The sequence below is a fragment of the Carcharodon carcharias genome, chromosome 10 (genome assembly GCF_017639515.1).
Source record: "Carcharodon carcharias isolate sCarCar2 chromosome 10, sCarCar2.pri, whole genome shotgun sequence".
Classification (NCBI taxonomy): Eukaryota; Metazoa; Chordata; class Chondrichthyes; order Lamniformes; family Lamnidae; genus Carcharodon; species Carcharodon carcharias.
The window spans coordinates 127,144,242-127,157,950 of NC_054476.1; the positions used below are offsets into that span (position 1 = coordinate 127,144,242).

Sequence of the window (13,709 nt, forward strand, 5' to 3'; positions counted from 1 at the left end):
CTACACTTGCCATTACAGGTAATATCTACAATATACATGCCCGGTTTCTGCTTCACCATGGCTATATGCACCTTCCAGTTTTTGGTGCTCACTTGGGCCCCTCCAAACCATATCCCCAGAATCTTCAGATAGTTTGACCTGATGGCGAAGAGGACAAAGGATCAGTCAGCCAAGTTCCCGAAAAACACTGAGTTGTTGCTACGACAAAAGTTCTTAATATGTGTTCACCCCTCTACGAACTTCAGAAATTAGTGACACAGACAGGAGTGGAAAAGAATGCTTTGTGCATGCACAAGAGTCTCCATGGTCTTAACTGGTATGTTCTCATGTGCTATATCGAAGTATTTTCAAATCTCCACTCACCAAATGGTTTAATTGATCTTCCCATTTTGAAATGTGCACTACTAATTCATAAATTCAAGGTCTATAGGTGTTGAATTAAATTCATCTTAGAGGAACTGCCTCTAGAATCAGCCTGACATACTATTACAAAACATATAATAAAAGTGTAAATTGTGCACCAACTATTAGTTATTTTTCAGATTGCTTTTGTCTGTTTATTTTATTTCACTCCATCTTTTCTTAGCTCATCTGAGGGTGTTTATTCATACTAGTACCAGCACACTAGTCTGCTAACTCATGAAATTAGTCATTCATCATCATGCAAAGCTTTGAGGAAGAATAATTGTACATCTCCTTGGCAATAGTTGAGTTGCTAATTTAACTAGTTCAAGTAACATGACATAACTTATGGATCAAAAGAACAAAATAATGCAATCAGACATATCAATTGTATTTATTGAACAAAAAACTGGTTCATAACATGTGAGGTGGAAAATAATATTACATACTAGACCTCTGTCACTATTTGATTCTACATTGCATTCAGGGCAAAAAGTTGCCAGTGTATAATATGTGTTGTGATATTAAGGAAGGAGTCCCACACACATATTATTGTGCAATTAAGGCTGTGGGCTGATACAGAGATCACCAGAATTAACTGATGTTCACACACCAGACTAAATGATTCCTTGTACTGCCTTCTCAGAGGAATTAATGTTTTATCTGTCAAGTCAGAATACTTGCTTGACATCATGTTGTGGATGAGCCACAGCTTCTTCCAAGTTAATGTTGGGAAAATTAAAGCCATCGTTCTCAATGCCCATAGTAAATTGCACTTATGTACTACTCATTCTATTTCCCTCTGCAGTCACCTACTCAAAATAAACCAAACTTTGCATCCTGTTTGGCCCTGAGCTGAGCTTCAAATTCTACATTCTAGTCAATATTTCCAAGTGGCAGTACTTCCACCAACACAACATTACCCATCTTCAGCTGTATATCAACCCCTCTGTTTCTGAAACCCTTATATTTTATAACTTCAAAGCTCAATTATTCCAATGCACTCCTGGCCCCTCATCCTCAAACTCAACAGTGATTCACAAACTCCAACATTCTTGTCTTGATGAAGAAAGGGAGACTTGCATATATATAGCACCATTCACAATCACCAGATGTCTCAAAGCACTTTACAGCCAATGAAGTACTTTTGAAGTGCAGTCACTGCCAGAATGTAGAAATGGCAGCCAGTTTGTACACAGCAAACACCCACAAACAGCAATGTGATAATGGCAAGATAATCTGTTTCGATGATGTTCATTGAGGAATAAGTGTTAGCCACGACAATGCAGATCCCCTGCTATTCTTTAAAATAGTGGTGTGGGATCTTTTCCAACCACACAAACAAATGGAGTCTCAGTTTATCATCTCATCCAAAAGGCAGCTCCTCCAACAGTCCATCTGTCAGCCTTGATTTTTGTGCTTAAGCTCTAGAGTGGGACTCAAGCCCAACATCTTGTGATTCAGAGCCAAGAGTGCTACCAAGTAAGCCACAGCTGACTCACCAAGGTATCTATTGATTTCATAGCAGACTACTCCTTGGGAGTGTGATAGCTGCAAACTGAATGAGTCTTGTCAATTTGCCTGTTATTATACAACTCTATCTTCTGTCAAGTAAGTGCTCACATGTAAGGATACAGTGCTGACTCCTCCACTATTAGTGGTTGTGCTTTTGCTGCGCTGTTTAGCCTTGAACATCAGATGCCCCAAATTAATCTGTAAAGAACAATTCAGAATGTACCTTCAATAAGCTCAGCAGGCATAAAATTAATTTAAGTTACTGACAAGAAACTAATGTAGCAAATAACTAATGCATTTTGCATGTTTATAGAAATGTTATCACTGAAGAAAGACATTTGACCCATTGTGCCTGTGTGCATACTAGCTCCATGTTGTAGTTAACTACTTTAATCCCATTTATTTACTCTTTCTTCATGAATTTTTAATATGTTTTCTCATGTGTTTATTTAATTCTTAAATGTTGTACTTATCTGTGGTAATGGGTCCTATATTCTAAGAATCTTGTGTGTGAAAAAATTTCTGCTAACTTATGCTTCTATTATTAATCCACTTTGTTACCAATGCACTGGCCAATGGAAGTCATAATTCACTACTTACCCTGCCAAACACTTCCACAATTTTAAACACTTCTGTTAAATGTTCCTTAGTCTTCTTTGTTCCAGTGAATACTATTAGTTTTTTCTCATCATCGCTCTAATGAACCCAAGTTTTCTGTGATTCCAAAATCCTTTCTATAATATAGCGTTCAAAACTGTACACAAGTACAATATATGTCAAATTCTGTAGATTCTGGAACAGTCCTGGCAGATTGGAGGGCAGCAAGTGTAACCCCACTATTTAAAAAAAGGACGGAAGGAAAAAAACAGTGAATTACAGACCGGTTAGCTTAACATCAGTAATAGGGAAAATACTAGAGTCTATTATAAAGGGTGTGACAACAGGACACTGAGAAAATATCAAAAAGATTAGGCAAAGTCAGCTTGGATTTATGAAAGGGAAATCATGTTTGATAAACCTACAAGAGTTCTTGGAGTTCTTTGAGAATGTAACTAGCAGAATAGATAAGAGAGAACCAGTGGATGTGGTGTATTTGGACTTTCAGAAAGCTTTTGATAAATTCCCACATAAGAGGTTAGTGTGTAAAATTAAAACACATAGGATTGGGTGTAATATATTGGCATGGATTGAGAACTGGTTAGCAGACAGAAAACAGAATAGGAATGAATGAGTCTTTTTTGGAGTGGCAGGCAGTGACTAGTGGGGTATTGCAGGGATCAGTGCTTGGGCCCCAGCTATTCACAATATAAATCAATGATTTGGATGAGGGAAGCAAATGTAATATTTCCAAGTTTGCTAACAACACGAAACTTGGTGGGAGCAGTGAGGAGGGTGTTAAGAGGCTTCAAGATGATTTAGACAGGTTGAAAGAGTGGGTAAATACATGGCAGATATAGTATAATGTGGAAAGGTGTGAAGTTATCCACTTTGTTAGGAAAATCAGACTGGCAGAGTATTATTTAAATGGGTGATAGATTGGGAAATGCTGATGTACAAGGTCGGGTGTCCTTGTACACCAATCGCTGAAAGCAAAACTTGCAAGTGCAACAAGCAGTTAAGAAGACAAATGGTATATTGGGCTTCATGGTGAGAGGACTTGAGTACAGGAGCAAGGATGTCTTGCTGCAGCTGTACAGGGCCTTGGTGAGACCACATCTGCAGTTTTGGTCTCCTTATCTAAGAAAGATATACTTGCCATAAAGGGAGTGCAGCAAAGGGTCACCAGACTGATTCCTGAAATGGCAGGATTCAACAAAATTCTCATAAAAGGAGGAAGCCTGAGAAGGAGCTGTTGGACAATTGAAGGCAATCTCCTGGAATAAGCATTGCTTTCAAATACCAGGAAAGAGCAGCAAGTGAACAACCCTAGGTGCAGAAAGAATTCTCAGAAGCTAAAAATAGAGCTGTATATCTCTTCAACCGGCAAAAGTCATAGAATTTCCAACTGAGAATGGTAAGGTTCTTTCTATCTACTTATAGAAACATAGAAAATATGAACAGGAGCTCAACAGGAAGCCCTGACTCTCCCTCCTCCCCCGGTCCACACAGGTAGCGCTGAGCGCCACGGCTTGCGTCTTACGCTGGGCGGGCCTTAATTGGCCACCCACGTAAAATGGCAGCACAGAGCCAGTCGCGGGTGGTGGTCAGCTCTGCAACCACCCTCACCCACTCCCGCTGAGCCCGCCTGCCGACTGAAAAATTCAGGCCAAGGAGAAACTTCTTCACTCAGAGGGTGGTGAACCTGTGGAATTCTCTACCACAGAAGGCTGTGGAGGCCAAGTTACTGAATATATTTAAGAAGGAAATCAATAGATTTCTGGACTCTAAAGGCGTCAAAGGTTATGTGGAGAACATGGGATTATGGCATTGAGATAGAGGATCAGCCATGATCATATTGGATGGCGGAGCAGGCTCAAAGGCCGAATGTCCTAATCCTGTTCATATTTACTATGTTTCTATAAGTAGACAGAAAGAAACTTACCAGTCTCAGTTGGAGATTCTATGACTTTTGCCAATTGAAAAGATATACAGCTCTATTTTTAGCTTCTGAGAATTCTTTCTGCACCTAGGGTTGTTCATTTGCTGTTCTTTCCTGGTATTTGAAAACAATGCTTATTCCAGGAGATTGCCTTCAATTGCCCAGCAGCTCCTTCTCAGGTTTCCTCCTTTTGTGAGAATTTTGTTGAAAATCTCATATTCTGCTCCTGACTATTGCCTTCCTACAACAGGTTTACTTTTAACTCATCTGAATCTGAATTTTATTGCATTGTTTTCCCTCTACTCAACCCTGGCATTGCTCTTCTGGCTTGATGCCATTTAGGACAAAGACCTTGGCATCATGTAACTTGGTGCTTAAGACTGACTATTATTGATGTTCAGAGATTGGATAGCATAATTTATTGCTCAAAGTGAAAAAATCTGTGCTGTAACCATTTGGTGCTAGTGCTCAGTAGTAACTGAATATGACGACTCTCATTTTATTGCCAAAAATGCTACGCACAATTATTGCCACCTGTTTTATTTAGATTAAATTTGTTTTATTAATAGTAATTAGGTGATGTATTATCCTGGATGGTCAGTGTAATGTTTGCTATATATGTACAAGGTGAGAATGTGCATAATAGAATCAGAACTCGATCCCCATGAAGGAATTGGAGGTGCAAACCTACACCCACACTGAACACACTTTACACTGACTGATTGTATCCTGTCTATGTCTGTGGCCTCACCTCATTGTGTCATCAAGCATCATTCAATACAGTAACAAACCTTGTAGCCATGAAAACTGGGAAGGAACAGACAACCAGAGTAGAAGAGCACAGGGGCAGAAGCAGATCAGCTAACAAGCAGGATAGGTAAATCAGTATATAGGCTGACAGCAGGTAAAAAGTAAACCACACAGATAGGTGGAAAGAAACATAGCAAAGTATGGTGAACAGACAAGCTGAGGGAGAGACAGTTAAAAATAACAAAGCAACAGACAGACAGACAATTAGACAAGCAAAATGTGCAAAACATTAACTTGTCTTTTCTCTGAAAATATGATTACTGATTTGCTGTGTTTCCAGAATGTTCTGAATTTACAGCAGAGTGACAGAGTTAGTCAAGATAACTAACAAGCAGACAAATGGACAATTAGAGCAATAGACAGGCAGTGAAGTAAATATACAAACAGAAAGAGGAACATTGTTATTTTTGCACTCATCAAGGTGAGGAATGTCAGTGTTGGAGGTTGGAATACTGGTACCAGGTGTTAGCATCAAACATTCCAGACCAGATTTAGCACAACCTTCTTGTAATCTGGCCTCAATCTCCAAAAAACGCAACTTAATTCAGCAATATAACATTTTCCACACCTGCCATTTGATGATCTGATTGAGATTACCAATCAGTATCAAATTAGGGACAGTTTTGTGTTATAGGTCCATATCCACAAGGAACATGGGTTGAGTAAGTGTATAGCCAGCAGCTGGAAGTGACTTTCATCTCAGTCTGGACTGAATTGGAAGCTACATCTCAGAGGTAAAAAGCTATAGTCTAACTCACTGCACCACTAAATTCCCCAGAGGAAAATATTTAAGTGGAACAAAGAAATAAAAACATGTGAGAACTCAGAATCATATAGAAGTCAGTTGAAAATTACTTAAGTGTTTAAGAAAAGATAAGAACACCATAGAAAATTGGAATATTGATAGCAATAGAACAATAGACCAAAAGATCATTCTCAGCGGTATACAAGTGACAAGTATTGACTGTAGAGACCAGGTATGACTTTAAAGAGGTAATAGAGAGCAAATGTACCTGATGATGTTCGCTGAGGCGATAAATTTGAATAATTTACAATAATGCCACAACTTCAGATTTACTGCAAGAATCAGCTCTAAGAAGCAGTACAGGATTTGAATACAGAATAATACATTTTGTGCATAGAAAACTTTTCCAATTTTCAATGCTTTCCCAGCTAGAATCCCAACCCATAGCCTTCAACTTATCCAAAGCTCAGTTACCCGTATCCAATCTTTGTCCCAAGTCATGTTCACCCAGTACACTCGTCCTAGCTGACCTATATTGGCTTTCAAACTCCCCAGTGCCTCATTAATGTGTTGATCATTGTCTTTAATCATCCCAATTCCTCATCCCTCAATACCTCTGTAACCTTCTAAGGCCCTACAGTTCATTCCACCCCTCACTGCCACTCACAACCAACCCCACCCCCAACCACACACCCAACTTATTCTCTGTTCTTGTTCTCCTTTGGTTTATTGTCTGTTTTCCTTGTTCGTCTGTGAAGTGTCTAGGGTTTTTGTGTTAAAGGTGCTTTACAAATGCAAGTTGTTGTTTCTGGAAAATTGATACTGCTGACCTTGATAGTCAGGTCTCTTTCTTTACATTTCCGCAAACAGACATTTTATGTTTTGGAATGTTATGCTGAATTGCTCAGAATGATTTTTAGAATAATGGTGCCCTGTGGTGGATGGAAAGGGTATTCCAAGTAAATAAACTACAGTCCCTTTACAACAGAAATCCCAAATCTAAACAGCAATTCTAACAGGCCATGGAGCCAACCCAGTCTTAATTTTTTGCTTTTTCTTATATAAATGGTTTGACGACAGTTTCTGTAAATGGAAGTGAAACTTATGCCGTTACGCTCTGCTACATTTGAGTTCACATAACACAGGTCTAGTAATTAACCTTAATTAAATTAAATTGTTGACTGGAAAAGCTGAAAAATATGCACTACATATCAATCTGGGCAGAGGATATATGTTATACTTTATGCAGGTTAAATTATTATTTTAGGTTAATTTACAAATAAAATATTACAGAATCAAAAACAATTAGGCAAAATATGAAGCACAATACTTTCACCAGCCAGATAACTGTAATCAACCTGAAATGTGTTAGTTTATCCTTAATAGAAACTGTGATTTTGCACATTCTCAGAATGGAGCAGTTCCTTTAGATGAATCAATCTGCTCTTCTCTTTCCAGACTGCATTCAGGAAACATATCTTCTGTGAAAATCCACATGATATTGAGAAATAGCTGAAGGCATTAGCTACAGCAAAGGCTATGGGCCCTGACAACATCTCAGCTGTAGTACCAAAGACTTGTGCTCGTGAAATAGCCATGCTCCTAGCCAAAATATTCCAGTACAACTACAGCACTGGTATTTACCCTACAATGTGGAAAATTGCTCAGGTATGTCCTGTCCACAGAAGCAAAACATGTCCACCAATTACCACCCCAACAGTCTACTCTCAATCATCAACAAAGTGATGGAAGGTGTCATTGATAGCGCTATCAAGTGGCACTTACTCAGCAACAACCTGCTCACCAATGCTCAGGTTCCAGGCCTCATGACAGCCTTGGTCAAAACATAGTCAAAAGAACTGAACTCCAGAGGTGAGTTGAGACTAGCTGCCCTTAACATTAAGATACCATTTGAGTATGGCACCAAGGAGCCCTCGAAAAACTGAAGTCAATTGGAATAAGGGAGAAAACTCTCCACTGGCTGGAGTCACGTGAAGATAGTTATAGTTGTTGGAGGCCAATCATTGCAGCGATGCATGATTGATGGCTCCATTACTCCCCCTAGTGTGTAACCATAGATTGCCCACTTGTTGTGATCAAGTTCTGCTCTTTACACGAACACCTAATCTGTCAGCAACACTAAAATTATTAAAATCCTAATTTACTATGAAGTCTTATAACCCAATGGGCTTGAATTTCCGCAGAGTTGCAGAGTCGGATTGCCACTCCGCTCCTAGTTTCTTACCTCAAAATCCTTTTGATCCTTTCTCACCCAACCTTCCAACTCAGGCTGGGCGAGAACTGTGTAGTGCAGCGCACTCTTGAGGCCTTCTGTCGAGTTGGATGCAAGGAGGCCACGCCCCTTTTTTACAGCACTAGCTGTGGTAAATCAGGTAAGTTTAAAAGTCCAGTCACTTTCAAGCCAAGAAGGTAGGTTTGTACAGTAAATGGGCAAGATTTAGCGGGGGCGCGGTGTCAGTTGGTCTGGAGGTTGTGCAGTTGGGGAGGGGTTTGGTCTGATGGTCCAGGGATGGAGTGGGGAGGTAGTTGGGGCTCCTGTGGGCTTTGGAGCAGGGTGTGTAGTGTGTATTTGGGAGTCCTGTAGAGGATCGGGGGAGGTCAGTACAAAAATTACCCAGAAGCTAGAAGTGGTTTTAATTCTTCTAATTTTTCCTGGGTAACTATTTCTACATGACAGTTGGAACCATCTGAAGTTTGCGATTTAAATTGCATTTTTGGATGGTTCCCATTGCAGAGCAATTGCCCTTTGGAAGTTTGAACTTCTCAGACAATTGTTGTGCAATCCTTACCTAGGAACTTCTGGGTGGGGGGTGGGTTTTCCAAGTGCACCTTGGGTACCCCTCAGATACACTGCCCTGGAACTTGGAAGTCACAGGCCAATGCTTTCTATTTGCATCTACACAGAATAGGAGGAGTAACACACTCACCTCTGAGCTGGGAGGTTGTGAGTTCAAACTCCATTCCAGTAACTCGAGCACATAATCGGGGCTGATGTTCCAGTGTAGTAATGAGAGATTGTTTCAGTGTAGGAGTTGCCATCTTTTGGACATGATGTTAAGCCAAAGTACATTTTGCTCTCTTAAATAAGTGTAAAGATATCCTATGGCACTACTTTGAAGAAGAATTGGTAAGTTCTCTCTGGCAACTGGTCAATATTCATCCCTCGATCATCATTAATAGAACAAGGCTTTTAGTCATCATCTCAATATTGTCTGAGCCTTTGCTGTGTGTAAATGACTGCCCCATTTCCAATAATCCAACAGTGACTGCAGTTCAAAAGTACATTGGCTGTAAAGTACTTTGAGGATGTGAAGGCACCTCTCTTTAATATTTATACCTCAAACTGTTAATTAATCAAATGCAAATTGAAATACACTTCTAGACTTGGGTCCAGAGGGTTACTTTACAGCCTACTGGACCCAATATTTGAGTTAAACTATTTTAGATTGTAACCTCTGCCGGACCCTGCCCCCACCCCCTCTCCCCCCACCCCTTTCTCCCCCCTCCCCCTTTTGTTTCATTTTACTTTGTTGGTTTTCCTCCTGTTTCTTTTTTTTAATTCTTTCTCTTTTGGACAGCAGCTGTTCAAGCCAAATCTTCTGTTTTTACTTGTCCTATTACCACTCTATGGCCTTGCACCAAGAAACCTTTTATAATTTCATTGCTCCTGTCCTGTCAGAGACCTTCCCTTTTGTTCTTTCTTCCACCCTACCCCCTTTCTCTTGCTCAGAACCTATGACATATCTAACTTTGCCCAGTTCTGATGAAAGGTCACAGACCTGAAAGTTAACTCAGTTTCTCTCTACACAGATGCTGTCAGACCTGAGCATTTCCAGGATTTTCTGGGTTTTTTTTCAAATGTGAAAACTTGAACAGCGTAGAGTCTATTGTGGAGGTTGACAGAGCCATCAGATCCCTACGCTCAAGGGAAACCCCAGGTTGAGATGGGATCCCAGGAGAAATTTATAAATCTGGGGGACTCCAGCTAGCCATCAAACTCACAATTGCATCACAGAATGTGGGATCAACAAACCATTCCTCAGGAGTTCAAGGATGCCACAATTGTTTACTTGTACCCTGGAAAAAGACAAAAATCTGTGTGAGACAACCAGAGGAATCTCACTGCTTTTGATAATTGGTAAGATTCTAGAAAACTGGTAAGCCTTAGAGCAGAATGTGTACTGCCAGAAAACCAGAGTTCAGGAAAGGCAGAGGCACTTGCGACATGATCTTTGCCTTCTGGCAAATGCAAGAGAAATGTTGAAAACAACAAATGGGACTCTACTGTGCCTTTGTTGACCTGATGAAGGCCTTTGACATAGTAAACAGAAAGGTCTCGTGGAAAGTCATAGCCAAGTATGATGTCTTCATAGAGCTGTAAATCTGATAGAACAGTTTTATGATGGAATGACAAACAGAGTGGCTGACTGTGGTGAATATATCAACTCCATTGACGTAGCAAGTGGTGTGCCATAGCCCCTGAGTCTTCAGTATATTCTTTGCTGCCATGTTTTCTGGGGCATTTGATGGAACCGTTGCTGGAATATAATCCAATTAAGAGCAGATGGCAACCTTTTCAACCTGAGACAACTGAAATCTTCAACAAAGATATCAGAGATGATGTTATGGGAATTGCTGTTTGCTGATGATTGTTGCCCTCTTGTCATACTGTGAGCATGGCCTTCAAGTATTCATGGACTGTTTTTTTAAAAGCGTTGATGATTATAGGGTTGCCATCAGCTTAAGGAAAACAAGAGCTACTCCACCAACTACCACTGAATTCTGACTATACCCCTTCGATGATACAACCCTGAAGTCTGTAGCTTCACCAAACTTAGAAGTCCAATCTCCAAAAATGTCTGCATTGATACAGAGCTCACAAATAGAATTGCCAGAGCAAATTCAACATTTTCCCATTTACCCAAGAGACTATGGAGGAAATGAGGTGTCAATCTTGCAACAAAACTTGCTTGTAGCCTCCTGTATGCCAGTGTGATATAGACTATGTACTCCAGACATATTAAGCAGTTGGACAGGCATCAAATGGAAGGACAAAGTACTCAACACTGAGGTATTTCAAAGAGTAGAAATGTCTGGAATTGACACCATCATCACCAGAGCACAGCTCAGATGGATTGGACATGTAATATGGATGACTTACAATAAAATCCTTAAGGCGGTCATGTATTCACAACTTAAACTTGGACACTGCTTGTGAGATTAAGATTCAAGGACTGCTTGAAGGCAAACCTCAGGAAATGTGGCATGTCCACTTGGAGAAAAATGAAAAAAGAAACTACCTGGGGAGCAATCTCAAATGATGGAACTATTTCCTTTGGACAGCATAGAATATACGTAGCCAAGGACAAAAGTGAAACTAGAAAGAGCACTCCCAACATTATCAGACAATTCATCCTTGCACACACTGTTGAAAACTATGCAAGTCTGCAATCAGTCTCCATAAGCACATCAGAACACACAACAGATGGCTCTCCGCACACAAGAAACAGCTAACGTAGGGAAACTGATGACGAGTGGCAGAGGTCTAGAGGAGGGGGAAGATCGACCTAACTGGAAACTTGGAATTCTGCAATTCAAAGAATTCAACAACTCTTCAAAATTGCTTGTAAAATTTTGTATTTCCAAGCCAAGTAAGGAGTATTGGAAATCTGGGCAAAGAAATCAATTTATTTGGAGGTTTGGCAAGTTTTTGTTCTGTGACTTAAGTGAGGTGGGAATTAATCATCTTTCTAGATTAAATGTACATATTCTACATGGGTTAAATTTAACTAAATTATGCTCTTTCAAACTGGCAAAAAATTTCTTTCAACATTTCTCAAGTTCAAGAATCCAAATGTGCACAAACAACAACTACTATTTCATTTGGGGTGAGATGTTAAGCCAAGTTCTCATTTGTCTTCTGGAGGTGGGTGTTTTTAATCCCATGGAAGCATTCAATGAAAAGCCAGGAAGTTCTTCTGGTCCTGACCAATATTTATTCCAAAACCAATATCATTGAAAAGATTATTACATTGCTATTTGTGGAATCTTGCTGTGCACAAATTGGCTGCTGTGGTTCCTGCATTACAACAGGGGCCTATGTTTTAAAAGTGTACTTAAATGGCTGTTAGACATTGAGACATCCTCATGTTCTGAAAACTGAGATATAAATGCAGAATTTTATTTCTTTCTTCCTAAAGCATTTTATAAGTGGAAGGCCAAAATTTAGAAAGAAATGAGAACTTTGGAATGGGGGAAACTGAGCTGAGATCATGGTCAAATAAATAGATTGTTTTAGGAGGCTTTGGGAGCTAGAGGGAAAGGAGCTGGGCAAGATTTGGGGAGCATATTCCAGAAAAAGGTGTCGTGATTGAGCTCAGCTTCTGACTGTGAATTGGAGGAAGCAATCTGAAGCTTGAGGAGCAGAGGCTGCCAGCTGGAAAAGATCACGTACGAGATGAAGTGAAGTCAATATGATATAAAGCATATTTTTAATTCTAATCATTAGACAAAGAGAGCTGTTAAAGCTTGACAAGAACTAATGGTGAAACTTTGTCTTGAAGCTGGTACAATGGTTACCAATGTCAAGGGCTTATCCAGGCTCAAAACTCCTTTAACAACTAAGACATCTTAATCTCATCTCAAAATTCCCAGATGCCTCTAAAAATGCAGTACAGTTCAGCTAGTTTTTCCAGAAATGGTGGTCTGGTTCGAAGAATGTAGAACAAAAAATTCAGCTCAGGTAAATAAATGTAAACAAGAAGTACATGTCTATTCATATGTTGCTATAACCATTGTGTCCATTTTTTGGTCATATTTCATCCATCCTAATGGGAGTTTCAATGCTAACTGTGCCCACATCTGGTGGCACCTGCCCTGTCACATTTTGAATCAGATTTTTCTAATAATGTGGCAGTGCATAATGCTGAAATTCCTAATGTGTCAAATGTCCTGGCAGCCATCTTATTAGAGATTAGTTTTTACTCTTTAAGCACTAATGTTTTATATTTTTGTACTAAAATTTCTTTACCCCACAGGAGACCAACCCGGAAGCAAAACCCAGCTAGCCAAGAAATTGTAACTGTGCCTCTGATATTTCCTCTTTCTTACCCACCACTACTTGAAACATATAAAGTTTATAGCACTGAAAGAGGTCACTCAGCCCACTGTGTCTGCACCAGCTGAAAAACGAGCCACCCAGCCGAACCTCACTTTCCAACATTTGGCCCGTAGCCCTGCAGGTTACAGCATTTGAGATACATATCCAGACACCTTTTAAATGGGTTGAGGGTTGCTGCCTCTATTACCTTTTCAGCCAGTGAGTTCCAGACCCCCACAACCCTCTGGGTGAAAAAATATTTCCTCATCTCCCCTCTAATCTTTCTACCAGTCACTTTAAATCTATGCTCCCTAATCACTGACCTCCCAGCCTATCTAATCCTTCCTCATAGCTGCAATTTTCCAGTCCTGGAAACATCCCTGTAAATCTCCTCTGTACCCTCCCCAATGCGATTACACCCTTTCTGTAATGAGGTAACCAGAACTGCACACAATACTCAAGTTGTGGCCAAACTAGCATTTTATATGGTTCCAACATGGCCTCCCTGCTTTTATATTTATGCCTTGGCTAATAATGAAAGGATTCCATTTGCCTTCTTAACCACCTTGACTGTTTCT

The 13,709-nt window shown here is 40.0% G+C and overlaps 1 long non-coding RNA gene across 1 annotated transcript; it reads right to left on the reverse strand.

Annotated features, from left to right (window-relative positions):
* Positions 1 to 784: 784 nt before the first annotated feature.
* On the reverse strand, positions 785 to 9,462 carry LOC121282765. The gene is made up of 3 exons (XR_005944137.1): positions 8,960 to 9,462; positions 2,518 to 2,753; positions 785 to 2,115 (listed from the first exon to the last, which is right to left on the reverse strand). It is a non-coding gene; the product is annotated as an uncharacterized LOC121282765 (long non-coding RNA).
* Positions 9,463 to 13,709: the final 4,247 nt, after the last annotated feature.